We start from the raw sequence: 12,642 nt of genomic DNA on the forward strand, positions 1-12,642 counted from the left end.
TGTTTGTTTTTGTCGCACTGCTATGGTTTATTTTGGCCAGGTCGCAGTTGTAAATGAGAACTATTTCTCAATTAAATAAAGGTGAAATAAAAAATGCAGCACCATCACTCTCCTTCTTGGTCAAATAGCCCTTACACAGCCTGGAAGTGTATTTGGGGTCATTGTCGTGTTGACAAACAAATGACTGCTTTTTTTTAAAGTATTTTTCTTGACCTCTGAAACAGAATCCCCCAACAGAAGCTAGCCAGCTAACTAGCTACTATCTAGTAGTCAGCTAACTAGCTACTAGCTAGTAGTCAGCTAACTATCTAGTAGTCAGCTAACTATCTAGTAGTCAGCTAACTAGCTACTAGCTAGTAGTCAGCTAACTAGCTACTAGCTAGTAGTCAGCTAACTAGCTACTAGCTAGTAGTCAGCGAACTAGCTACTAGCTAGTAGTCAGCTAACTAGCTACCTTTTAGCTCGGAAAGCTCTTGACAGTTTGTACAACGGGATTCAAACTAGAGCATACCGGACCTATTTTCTCTCCATATCCCCGGATTCCGACTGCAAGCACTGAACCCACCTGGTTCATCTCAGCTAGCTAGCTGCAATCCGAGTGACTACTCCTGGCTAATGTCTCTGTCCCGAAGCAAGCGCCAATTAGCCTGGAGCTAGCCCATGCTAGGCCCATCTCCCGGCTAGCTGAAGAGGTCCATCAGCCACTCCTGGGCTACAATACTTATTTTGCCAACTGGCCTGGACCCCTTTTACTGCCGGTATGGGGTACGGAACCCCGCCGATCCTTCACGACTGGACTACCGACGTAATCTGCTCGAGGGGGTTACTCAACTGGCTCCTACTTCGCGACGTCCCCGGAATGCCCGCCTGCTAGCCGCGACCCGCTAGCTGTCTAGAGCATATTTGACTGTTAGCTAATAGGTCCATCGGCCACTTTCTCGGGCCACTATTCCTATTTTGCCAATCGGCCTGGGCCCCTTTTACTACACAAAGCCCTGTTTATCCATCCCGACTTGACTACCGACGTAATCTGCCCAAGGTTTTTTTTCTCCAACAGGCCCCTCCGTCGTGACGTCCCCTGAGTGCCCATCTGCTAGCCTGCTAGCCTCACCCCTTTAACTGTCTAGAGCATATTGTACTGTTAGCTGAATAGATCCATTTGCCGATTGGACTGGACCCCTCTGCTACACGGAACCCTACTAATCATTCACGACTGGTCTATTGACGGAACCGGACATGCTCAATATGCCTTAACCAACCAAAAAGTTCCACCTCCCACATATGCGATGACATCACCTGGAGACAATATCTCTCTCATCATCACTCATCACTCAATGCCTAGGTTTACCTTTACATTACATTTACATTTAAGTCATTTAGCAGACGCTCTTATCCAGAGCGACTTACAAATTGGTGCATTCACCTTATGACATCCAGTGGAACAGCCACTTAGTATAGTGCATCTAAATCTTTTAAGGGGGAGGGTGAAAGGGTTACTTTATCCTATCCTAGGTATTCCTTAAAGAGGTGGGGTTTCAGGTGTCTCCGGAAGGTGGTGATTGACTCCGCTGTCCTGGCGTCGTGAGGGAGTTTGTTCCACCATTGGGGGGCCAGAGCAGCGAACAGTTTTGACTGGGCTGAGCGGGAACTGTACTTCCTCAGTGGTAGGGAGGCGAGCAGGCCAGAGGTGGATGAACGCAGTGCCCTTGTTTGGGTGTAGGGCCTGATCAGAGCCTGGAGGTACTGAGGTGCCGTTCCCCTCACAGCTCCGTAGGCAAGCACCATGGTCTTGTAGCGGATGCGAGCTTCAACTGGAAGCCAGTGGAGAGAGCGGAGGAGCGGGGTGACGTGAGAGAACTTGGGAAGGTTGAACACCAGACGGGCTGCGGCGTTCTGGATGAGTTGTAGGGGTTTAATGGCACAGGCAGGGAGCCCAGCCAACAGCGAGTTGCAGTAATCCAGACGGGAGATGACAAGTGCCTGGATTAGGACCTGCACCGCTTCCTGTGTGAGGCAGGGTTGTACTCTGCGGATGTTGTAGAGCATGAACCTACAGGAACGGGCCACCGCCTTGATGTTATTTGAGAACGACAGGGTGTTGTCCAGGATCACGCCAAGGTTCTTAGCGCTCTGGGAGGAGGACACAATGGAGTTGTCAACCGTGATGGTGAGATCATGGAACGGGCAGTCGTTCCCCGGGAGGAAGAGCAGCTCCGTCTTGCCAAGGTTCAGCTTGAGGTGGTGATCCGTCATCCACACTGATATGTCTGCCAGACATGCAGAGATGCGATTCGCCACCTGGTCATCAGAAGGGGGAAAGGAGAAGATTAATTGTGTGTCGTCTGCATAGCAATGATAGGAGAGACCATGTGAGGTTATGACAGAGCCAAGTGACTTGGTGTATAGCGAGAATAGGAGAGGGCCTAGAACAGAGCCCTGGGGACACCAGTGGTGAGAGCACGTGGTGAGGAGACAGATTCTCGCCACGCCACCTGGTAGGAGTGACCTGTCAGGTAGGACGCAATCCAAGCGTGGGCCGCGCCGGAGATGCCCAACTCGGAGAGGGTGGAGAGGAGGATCTGATGGTTCACAATATCGAAGGCAGCCGATAGGTCTAGAAGGATGAGAGCAGAGGAGAGAGAGTTAGCTTTAGCAGTTCGGAGCGCCTCCGTGATACAGAGAAGAGCAGTCTCAGTTGAATGACTAGTCTTGAAACCTGACTGATTTGGATCAAGAAGGTCATTCTGAGAGAGATAGCGGGAGAGCTGGCCAAGGACGGCACGTTCAAGAGTTTTGGAGAGAAAAGAAAGAAGGGATACTGGTCTGTAGTTGTTGACATCGGAGGGATCGAGTGTAGGTTTTTTCAGAAGGGGTGCAACTCTCGCTCTCTTGAAGACGGAAGGGACGTAGCCAGCGGTCAGGGATGAGTTGATGAGCGAGGTGAGGTAAGGGAGAAGGTCTCCGGAAATGGTCTGGAGAAGAGAGGAGGGGATAGGGTCAAGCGGGCAGGTTGTTGGGCGGCCGGCCGTCACAAGACGCGAGATTTCATCTGGAGAGAGAGGGGAGAAAGAGGTCAGAGCACAGGGTAGGGCAGTGTGAGCAGAACCAGCGGTGTCGTTTGACTTAGCAAACGAGGATCGGATGTTGTCGACCTTCTTTTCAAAATGGTTGACGAAGTCATCTGCAGAGAGGGAGGGGGGGAGGGGGAGGAGGATTCAGGAGGGAGGAGAAGGTGGCAAAGAGCTTCCTAGGGTTAGAGGCAGATGCTTGGAATTTAGAGTGGTAGAAAGTGGCTTTAGCAGCAGAGACAGAAGAGGAAAATGTAGAGAGGAGGGAGTGAAAGGATGCCAGGTCCGCAGGGAGGCGAGTTTTCCTCCATTTCCGCTCGGCTGCCCGGAGCCCTGTTCTGTGAGCTCGCAATGAGTCGTCGAGCCACGGAGCGGGAGGGGAGGACCGAGCCGGCCTGGAGGATAGGGGACATAGAGAGTCAAAGGATGCAGAAAGGGAGGAGAGGAGGGTTGAGGAGGCAGAATCAGGAGATAGGTTGGAGAAGGTTTAAGCAGAGGGAAGAGATGATAGGATGGAAGAGGGGGAGAGAGAGCGAAGGTTGGGACGGCGCGATACCATCCGAGTAGGGGCAGTGTGGGAAGTGTTGGATGAGAGCGAGAGGGAAAAGGATACAAGGTAGTGGTCGGAGACTTGGAGGGAGTTGCAATGAGGTTAGTGGAAGAACAGCATCTAGTAAAGATGAGGTCGAGCATATTGCCTGCCTTGTGAGTAGGGGGAAGGTGAGAGGGTGAGGTCAAAAGAGGAGAGGAGTGGAAAGAAGGAGGCAGAGAGGAATGAGTCAAAGGTAGACGGGGGAGGTTAAAGTCGCCCAGAACTGTAAGAGGTGAGCCGTCCTCAGGAAAGGAGCTTATCAAGGCATCAAGCTCATTGATGAACTCTCCGAGGGAACCTGGAGGGCGATAAATGATAAGGATGTTAAGCTTGAAAGGGCTGGTAACTGTGACAGCATGGAATTCAAAGGAGGCGATAGACAGATGGGTAAAGGGAGAAAGAGAGAATGACCACTTGGGAGAGATGAGGATCCCGGTGCCACCACCCCGCTGACCAGAAGCTCTCGGGTGTGCGAGAACACGTGGGCGGATGAAGAGAGAGCAGTAGGAGTAGCAGTGTTATCTGTGGTGATCCATGTTTCCGTCAGTGCCAAGAAGTCGAGGGACTGGAGGGACGCATAGGCTGAGATGAACTCTGCCTTGTTGGCCGCAGATCGGCAGTTCCAGAGGCTACCGGAGACCTGGAACTCCACGTGGGTCGTGCGCGCTGGGACCACCAGATTAGGTGGCCGCGGCCACGCGGTGTGGAGCGTTTGTATGGTCTGTGCAGAGAGGAGAGAACAGGGATAGACAGACACATAGTTGACAGGCTACAGAAGAGGCTACGCTAATGCAAAGGAGATTGGAATGACAAGTGGACTACACGTCTCGAATGTTCAGAAAGTTAAGCTTACGTAGCAAGAATCTTATTGACTAAAATGATTAAAATGATACAGTACTGCTGAAGTAGGCTAGCTGGCAGTGGCTGCGTTGTTGACTTTGTAGGCTAGCTGGCAGTGGCTGCGTTGTTGACACTACACTAATCAAGTCGTTCCGTTGAGTGTAATAGTTTCTACAGTTCTGCTATTCGGGGGCTAGCTGGCTAGCTAGCAGTGTTGATTACGTTACGTTGCGTTAAAAGAACGACAATAGCTGGCTAGCTAACCTAGAAAATCGCTCTAGACTACACAATTATCTTTGATACAAAGACGGCTATGTAGCTAGCTATGTAGCTAGCTACGATCAAACAAATCAAACCGTTGTACTGTAATGAAATGAAAATGAAAATGTGATACTACCTGTGGAGCGAAGCGGAATGCGACCGGGTTGTTGAGTGCGGAAGTTCTATTCGGTAGACGTTGGCTAGCTGTTGGCTAGCTAGCAGTGTCTCCTGCGGACCGAAGTGCGGATGCGACCGCTCGCTCCAACCCGGAAGAGTGACTATACTATAGTAATTTTTTTATTTAACCACTTGAGATGGAAAAACTTGTTTTTTGTGAAGTTGAATATGTGCTTTTTATGACTGACTTTAAAAAACAACAACTAAGTTACACTTCTCAAAAGGCACCGAATTGGTGGAACAACCCATGAGCTTCTTTGTGTGAATGTGTGTGTGGGCAGAAGGGGGAAGCCTTTGTAGCCTTTAGCCATACCCTTATCCTACTCTTCCTCTGTTCCTCTGGTGATGTAGAGGTTAATCCAGGACCTGCAGTGTCTAGTTCCACTTCTATTCCCCAGGTGATCTCATTTGTTGATTCTGTAACCGTAAGAGCCTTGGTTTCATGCATGTTAACATTAGAAGCCTCCTCCCTAAGTGTGTTTTATTCACTGCTTTAGCACACTCTGCCAACCTGGATGTCTTAGCCGTGTCTGAATCCTGGCTTAGGAAGACCACCAAAAAAAACAGAAATTTCCATCCCTAACTACAACATTTTCCACCAAGATAGAACTGCCAAAGGGGGCGGAGTTGCAATCTACTGCAGAGATAGTCTGCAGAGTTCTGTCTTACTATCCAGGTCTGTACCCAAACAATTCGAGCTTCTACTTATAAAAATCCACCTTTCCAGAAACAAGTCTCTCTCCATTGCCGCTTGCTATAAACCACTCTCTGCCACCAGCTGTGCACTGGACACCATATGTAAATTGATTGCCACCCATCTAGCTTCAGAGCTTGTGCTGCTAGGTGACCTAAACTGGGACATGCTTAACACCCCTTGCATCCTACAATCTAAGCTTGATGCCCTCAATCTCACACAAATTATCAATGAACCTACCAGGTACAACCCCAAATCCGTAAACACGGGCACCCTCATAGATATCATCCAAACCAACTTGCCTCCAAATACACCTCTGCCGCTGTTTTCAACCAAGATCTCAGCGATCACTGCCTCATTGCCTGCATCCATAATGGGTCTGCGGTCAAACGACCACCCCTCATCACTGTCAAACCCTCCCTAAAACACTTCAGCAAGCAGGCCTTTCTAATCAACCTGGCCGGGGTATCCTGGAACGATATTGACCTCATCCCGTCAGTAGAGGATGCCTGGTTATTCTTTAACTTCTTGGCGCACCCATCCAGTTAGCGGGATCATTTTCGTCAACAACCGTTGAATTGCAGAGCACCAAATTCAAATGAAATTACTAAAATGATTTAATTTTCATGAAATCACAAGTGCAATATAGCAAAACACAGCTTAGTTTATTGTTAATCCACCTGGCGTGTCAGATTTCAAAAAAGCTTTTCGGCGAAAGCTATCCAAGCATTTATGTTAGGACACCTCTCTCAGCAGACAAAACATTACAAACACCTAGCAGCAAAGTAGATTGGTCACGAAAGTCAGAAAAGCAATAAAATGAATCGCTTACCTTTGATCTTCGGATGTTTGCACTCACGAGACTCCCAGTTACACAATAAATGTTCCTTTTGTTCGATAAAGATTATTTTTATTTCCAAAAACCTCCATTTGGTTGGCGCGTTTTGTTCAGAAATCCACATGACGAGCAAACTAAAATTCCAAATAGTATCCGTAAAGTTCGTAGAAACATGTCAAACGTTTTTTAAATCAATCCTCAGGTTGTTTTTACAATAGATAATCGATAATATTTCAACCGGACCGTAGCTTTTTCAGTAGGAGAGAGAGAGAAAATGTCTGCTCGAAGCTGTTGCGCATGCAAAACTCTGCTGGCACCCAGCCATCCACTGACGCGATGTGATCGTTCTCGCTCATTTTTCAGAATAAAAGCTTGAAACTATGTCTAAAGACTGTTCACACCATGTGGAAGCCATAGGGAAAGGAATCTGGTTGATATCTCTTTAAATTGAGGGAAGGCATGCAATGGAACAGGGAGATTAGTTTCTCTTAGGCACTTCCTTGTTGGATTTTCCTCAGGTTTTCACCTGCAATATCAGTTCTGTTATACTCACAGACAATATTTTGACAGTTTTGGAAACTTTAGTGTTTTCTATCCTAATCGGACAATTATATGCATATTCTAGATTCTGGGCCTGAGAAATAGGTAGTTTCATTTGGGTACGTTTTTCATCCAAACATCAAAATACTGCCCTCTACACTCAACAGGTTAAAAGTTCCTTCCTCACCATCTTAAATAAGCATGCTCCATTAAAAAAGGTTTGAAACAGGAACAGATATAGCCCTTGGTTCACTCCAGACCTGACTGGCCTTGACCAGCACAAAAACATCCTGTGGCGTACTGCATTAGCATCGAATAGCCCCTGTGATATGCAACTTTTCAGGGAAGTTAGGAACCAATATACACAGGCAGTTAGGAAAGCCAAGGCTAGCTATTTCAAACAGAAATGTGCATCCTGTAGCACAAACTCAAAAAAGTTCTGGGACACTGTAAAGTCCATGGAGAAAAAGAGCGCCTCCTCCCAGCTGTCCACTGCACTGAGGCTAGGAAACACTGTCACCACCAATAAATCCACGATAATTGAGAATTTCAATAAGCATTTTTCTACGGCTGGCCATGCTTTCCAACTGGCTACCCCTACACCGGTCAACTGGGGTAGGCACCCCCCACAGCAACTCACCCAAGCCTCCCCCATTTCTCCTTCACCCAAATCCAGATAGCTGATGTTGTGAAAGAGCTGCAAAATCTGGACCCCTACAAATCAGCCAGGCTAGACAATCTGAACCCTCTCTTTCTAAGATTATCTGCCGAAACCCCTATTACTAGCCTGTTCAACCTCTCTTTTGTATCACATGAGATTGTCAAAGATTGGAAAGCTGCCGCGATCATCCCCCTCTTCAAAGGGGTGACACTCTAGACCCAAACTGCTACAGACCTATATCTATCCTACCCTGCCTTTCTATGGTCTTCGAAAGCCAAGTCAACAAACAGATTAACGACCATTTCAAATCCCACCGTACCTTCTCCGCTATGCAATCTGGTTTCAGAGCTGGTCATGGGTGCACCTCAGCCACGCTCAAGGTCCTAAATGATATCATAACTGCCATCAATAAGAGACATTACTGTGCAGCCGTATTCATCGACCTGGCCAAGGCTTTCGACTCTGTCAATCACCACATTCTTATCGGCAGACTCAACAGCCTTGGTTTCTCAAATGACTGCCTCGCCTGGTTCACCAACTACTTCTCTGATAGAGTTCAGTGTGTCAAATCGGAGGGCCTGTTGTCTGGACCTCTGGCTATCTCTATGGGGGTGCCACATGGTTCAATTTTTGGGCTGACTCTCTTCTCTGTATACATCAATGATGTCGGTCTTGCTGCTGGTGATTCTCTGATCCACCTCTACGCAGACGACACCATTCTGTATACTTCTGGCCCTTCTTTGGACGCTGTGTTAACTAACCTACAGACGAGCTCCAATGCCATACAACTCTCCTTCCATTGCCCCCAACTGCTCTTAAATGCAAGTAAATCTAAATGCTTGCTCTTCAACTGATCACTGCCCACACCTGCCCGCTCGTCCAGCATCACTACTCTGGACGGTTCTGACTTAGAATATGTTGACCACAACAAATACCTAGGTGTCTGGTTAGACTGTAAACTCTCCTTCCAGACTCACATTAAGCATTTCCAATCCACAATTAAATCTAGAATCAGCTTCCTATTTCGCAAACAAAGCATCCTTCACTCATGCTGCCAAACATACCCTCGTAAAACTGACCATCCTACCGATCCTCGACTTCGGCGATGTCATTTACAAAATAGCCTCCAACACTCTACTCAACAAATTGGATGCAGTCTATCGCAGTGCCATCTGTTTTGTCACCAAAGCCCCATATACTACCCACCATTGCGACCTGTACATTTACATTTACATTTAAGTCATTTAGCAGACGCTCTTATCCAGAGCGACTTACAAATTGGTGCTTTCACCTTATGACATCCAGTGGAACAGCCACTTTACAATAGTGCATCTAGGTCTTTTAAGGGGGGGTGAGAAGGATTACTTTATCCTATCCTAGGTATTCCTTAAAGAGGTGGGGTTTCAGGTGTCTCCGGAAGGTGGTGATTGACTCCGCTGTCCTGGCGTCGTGAGGGAGTTTGTTCCACCATTGGGGGGCCAGAGCAGCGAACAGTTTTGACTGGGCTGAGCGGGAACTGTACTTCCTCAGTGGTAGGGAGGCGAGCAGGCCAGAGGTGGATGAACGCAGTGCCCTTGTTTGGGTGTAGGGCCTGATCAGAGCCTGGAGGTACTGAGGTGCCGTTCCCCTCACAGCTCCGTAGGCAAGCACCATGGTCTTGTAGCGGATGCGAGCTTCAACTGGAAGCCAGTGGAGAGAGCGGAGGAGCGGGGTGACGTGAGAGAACTTGGGAAGGTTGAACACCAGACGGGCTGCGGCGTTCTGGATGAGTTGTAGGGGTTTAATGGCACAGGCAGGGAGCCCAGCCAACAGCGAGTTGCAGTAATCCAGACGGGAGATGACAAGTGCCTGGATTAGGACCTGCACCGCTTCCTGTGTGAGGCAGGGTCGTACTCTGCGGATGTTGTAGAGCATGAACCTACAGGAACGGGCCACCGCCTTGATGTTATTTGAGAACGACAGGGTGTTGTCCAGGATCACGCCAAGGTTCTTAGCGCTCTGGGACGAGGACACAATGGAGTTGTCAACCGTGATGGCGAGATCATGGAACGGGCAGTCCTTCCCCGGGAGGAAGAGCAGCTCCGTCTTGCCGAGGTTCAGCTTGAGGTGATGATCCGTCATCCACACTGATATGTCTGCCAGACATGCAGAGATGCGATTCGCCACCTGGTCGTCAGAAGGGGGAAAGGAGAAGATTAATTGTGTGTCGTCTGCATAGCAATGATAGGAGAGACCATGTGAGGTTATGACAGAGCCAAGTGACTTGGTGTATAGCGAGAATAGGAGAGGGCCTAGAACAGAGCCCTGGGGGACACCAGTGGTGAGAGCACGTGGTGAGGAGACGGATTCTCGCCACGCCACCTGGTAGGAGCGACCTGTCAGGTAGGACGCAATCCAAGCGTACTGTACTCTCTCGTTGGCTGGCCCTCGCTTCGTGCTCGTCGCCAAACCCACGGGCTCCAGGTCATCTACAAGTCTGCTAGGTAAAGCCCCGCCTTATCTCAGCTCACTGGTCACCATAGCAGCACCCACCCGTAGCACGCGCTCCAGCAGGTATATCTCATTAGTCACCCCCAAAGCCAATTCCTACTTTTGCCGCCTTTCCTTCCAGTTCTCTGCTGCCAATGGCTGGAACGAACTGCAATAATCGCTGAAGCTGGAGACTCATATTTATTTTATTTTTATTTCACCTTTATTTAACCAGGTAAGCAAGTTGAGAACAAGTTCTCATTTACAATTGCGACCTGGCCAAGATAAAGCAAAGCAGTTCGACACATACAACGACACAGAGTTACACATGGAGTAAAACAAACATACAGTCTCCCTCACTAACTTTAAGCACCAGCTGTCAGAGCAGCTCAAAGATCACTGCAACTGCACATAGCCCATCTGTAAATAGCCCGTCCAACTACCTCATCCCCATACTTTATTTATTTATTTATCTATCTTGCTCCTTTGCAACCCAGTATCTCTACTTGCACATTCATCTTCTGCACATCAATCACTCCAGTGTTTAATTGGTATATTGTAATTACTTCGGCACAATGGCCTATTTATTGCCTTTACCTCCCTTATCTTACCTCATTTGCACACACTGTATATAGACTTGTTCTACTGTATTATTGACTGTATGTTTGTTTATGGGGTGGCAGCGTAGCCTAGTGGTTAGAGCGTTGGACTAGTAACCGGAAGGTGGCGAGTTCAAACCCCCGAGCTGACAAGGTACAAATCTATCGTTCTGCCCCTGAACAGGCAGTTAACCCACTGTTCCCAGGCTGTCATTGAAAATAAGAATGTGTTCTTAACTGACTTGCCTGGTTAAATAAAGGTCAAATTAAATTAAATATTCCATGTGTAACTCTGTGTTGTTGTATGTGTCGAACTTATGGCCAGGTCGCAGTTATAAATGAGAACTTGTTCTCAACTAGCCTACCTGGTTAAATAAAGGTTAAATAATAATAAAAAAATATTAATAAGCGCAAACCAGATGGGTCGGCGTATCGCTGCAGAATGCTGTGGTAGCCATGCTGGTTAAGTGTGCCTTGAATTCTAAATAAATGACTGACAGTGTCAACAGCAAAGCACCCCCACACAATCACACCTCCTCCTCCATGCTTCACGGTGGGAACCACACATACGGAGATCATCTGTTCACCTACTCTGCTTCACACAAAGACACGGCAGTTGGAACCAAAAATCAAAGATTTGGGCTCATCATACCAAATGACAGATTTCCACCGGTCAAATGTCCATTGCTTGTGTTTCTTGGCCCAAGCAAGTATCATCTTTTTATTGGTGCCCTTTAGTAGTGGTTTCTTTGCAGCAATTCGACTATGAAGGCCCATTCACACAGTCTCTTAACAGTTGATGTTGAAATGTGTCTGTTACTTGAACTCTGTGAGTCATTTATTTGGGCTGCAATTTCTGAGTCGGGTAACTAATGAATGTATCCTCTGCAACAAAGCTAACTCTGGGTCTTCCTTTCCTGTGGCGTTCCTCATGAGAGACAGTTTCATCATAGCTCTTGATGGTTTTTGCGACTGCACTTGAAGAAACTTTCAAAGTTCTTGAAATGTTCCTGATTGTCTGACTTTCATGTCTTAAAGTAATGATGGACTATTGTTTCTCTTTGCTTATTAGAGCTGTTCTTGTCATAATATGGACTTGGTCTTTTACCAAATAGTGCCATCTTCTGTATACCACCCCTACCTTGTCATAACACAACTGATTGCCTCAAACGCGTTAAGAAGGAAAGAAATTACACAAATGAATTTTTAACAAGGCACACCTGTTAATTGAAATGCATTCCAGGTGACTACCTCATGAAGCTGGATGAGAGAATGCCAAGAGTGTGCAAAGCTGTCATCAAGTCAAGGATGGCTACTTTGAAGAATCTCAAATACATTTGTTTAACACTTTTTTGGTTACTACATGATTCCATGTGTGCTATTTCATAGTTTTGATGTCTTTACTCTTATTCTACAATGTAGAAAATAGTAAAAAGAAAGAAAAAGCCTTGAATTGAGTAGGTGTGTCCAAACTTTTGACTGGTACTGTACATGACAGCATATTAAAGCATATTAAACAACTGTGAATATGTCATTATAACAGGTCATGTGATATAATACATCAAATCTTGATTTTGCATCAAACATTGATTCACTGAGGATGTTGTGTTTTATATTAAATCGCCTAAATTCTATCCAGGTGTCTCTGCTCAGCTGACGAGGGCACATTTGCGAAGAAACACCTTCGTTGGCATTCCCTTTTGAATGGCACCTGAGGTTAGCCTTTTTTACATGACCCACTAAACCCCTTTTACTTGCAGTTGCATGAGAACACAAAGACTTAGCACAGAAATATCATACATGATGACACCATTGAGTTGTATTCCATGTGCTATATGGACTGTAGAGAGTGATCGACGAGTGTGTACTCACCGGATGAATGACTTTAACTGTAACCTTTTTA

At 47.1% G+C, this 12,642-nt stretch overlaps 1 pseudogene; it reads left to right on the top strand.

Annotated features, from left to right (window-relative positions):
* LOC115134255 (myosin-IIIb-like) overlaps positions 1-12,642 on the top strand; it is a 104,709-nt pseudogene that overhangs the window by 7,403 nt on the left and 84,664 nt on the right.

Source organism: Oncorhynchus nerka, linkage group LG1 (assembly GCF_034236695.1).
Source record: "Oncorhynchus nerka isolate Pitt River linkage group LG1, Oner_Uvic_2.0, whole genome shotgun sequence".
NCBI classification, from domain to species: Eukaryota; Metazoa; Chordata; class Actinopteri; order Salmoniformes; family Salmonidae; genus Oncorhynchus; species Oncorhynchus nerka.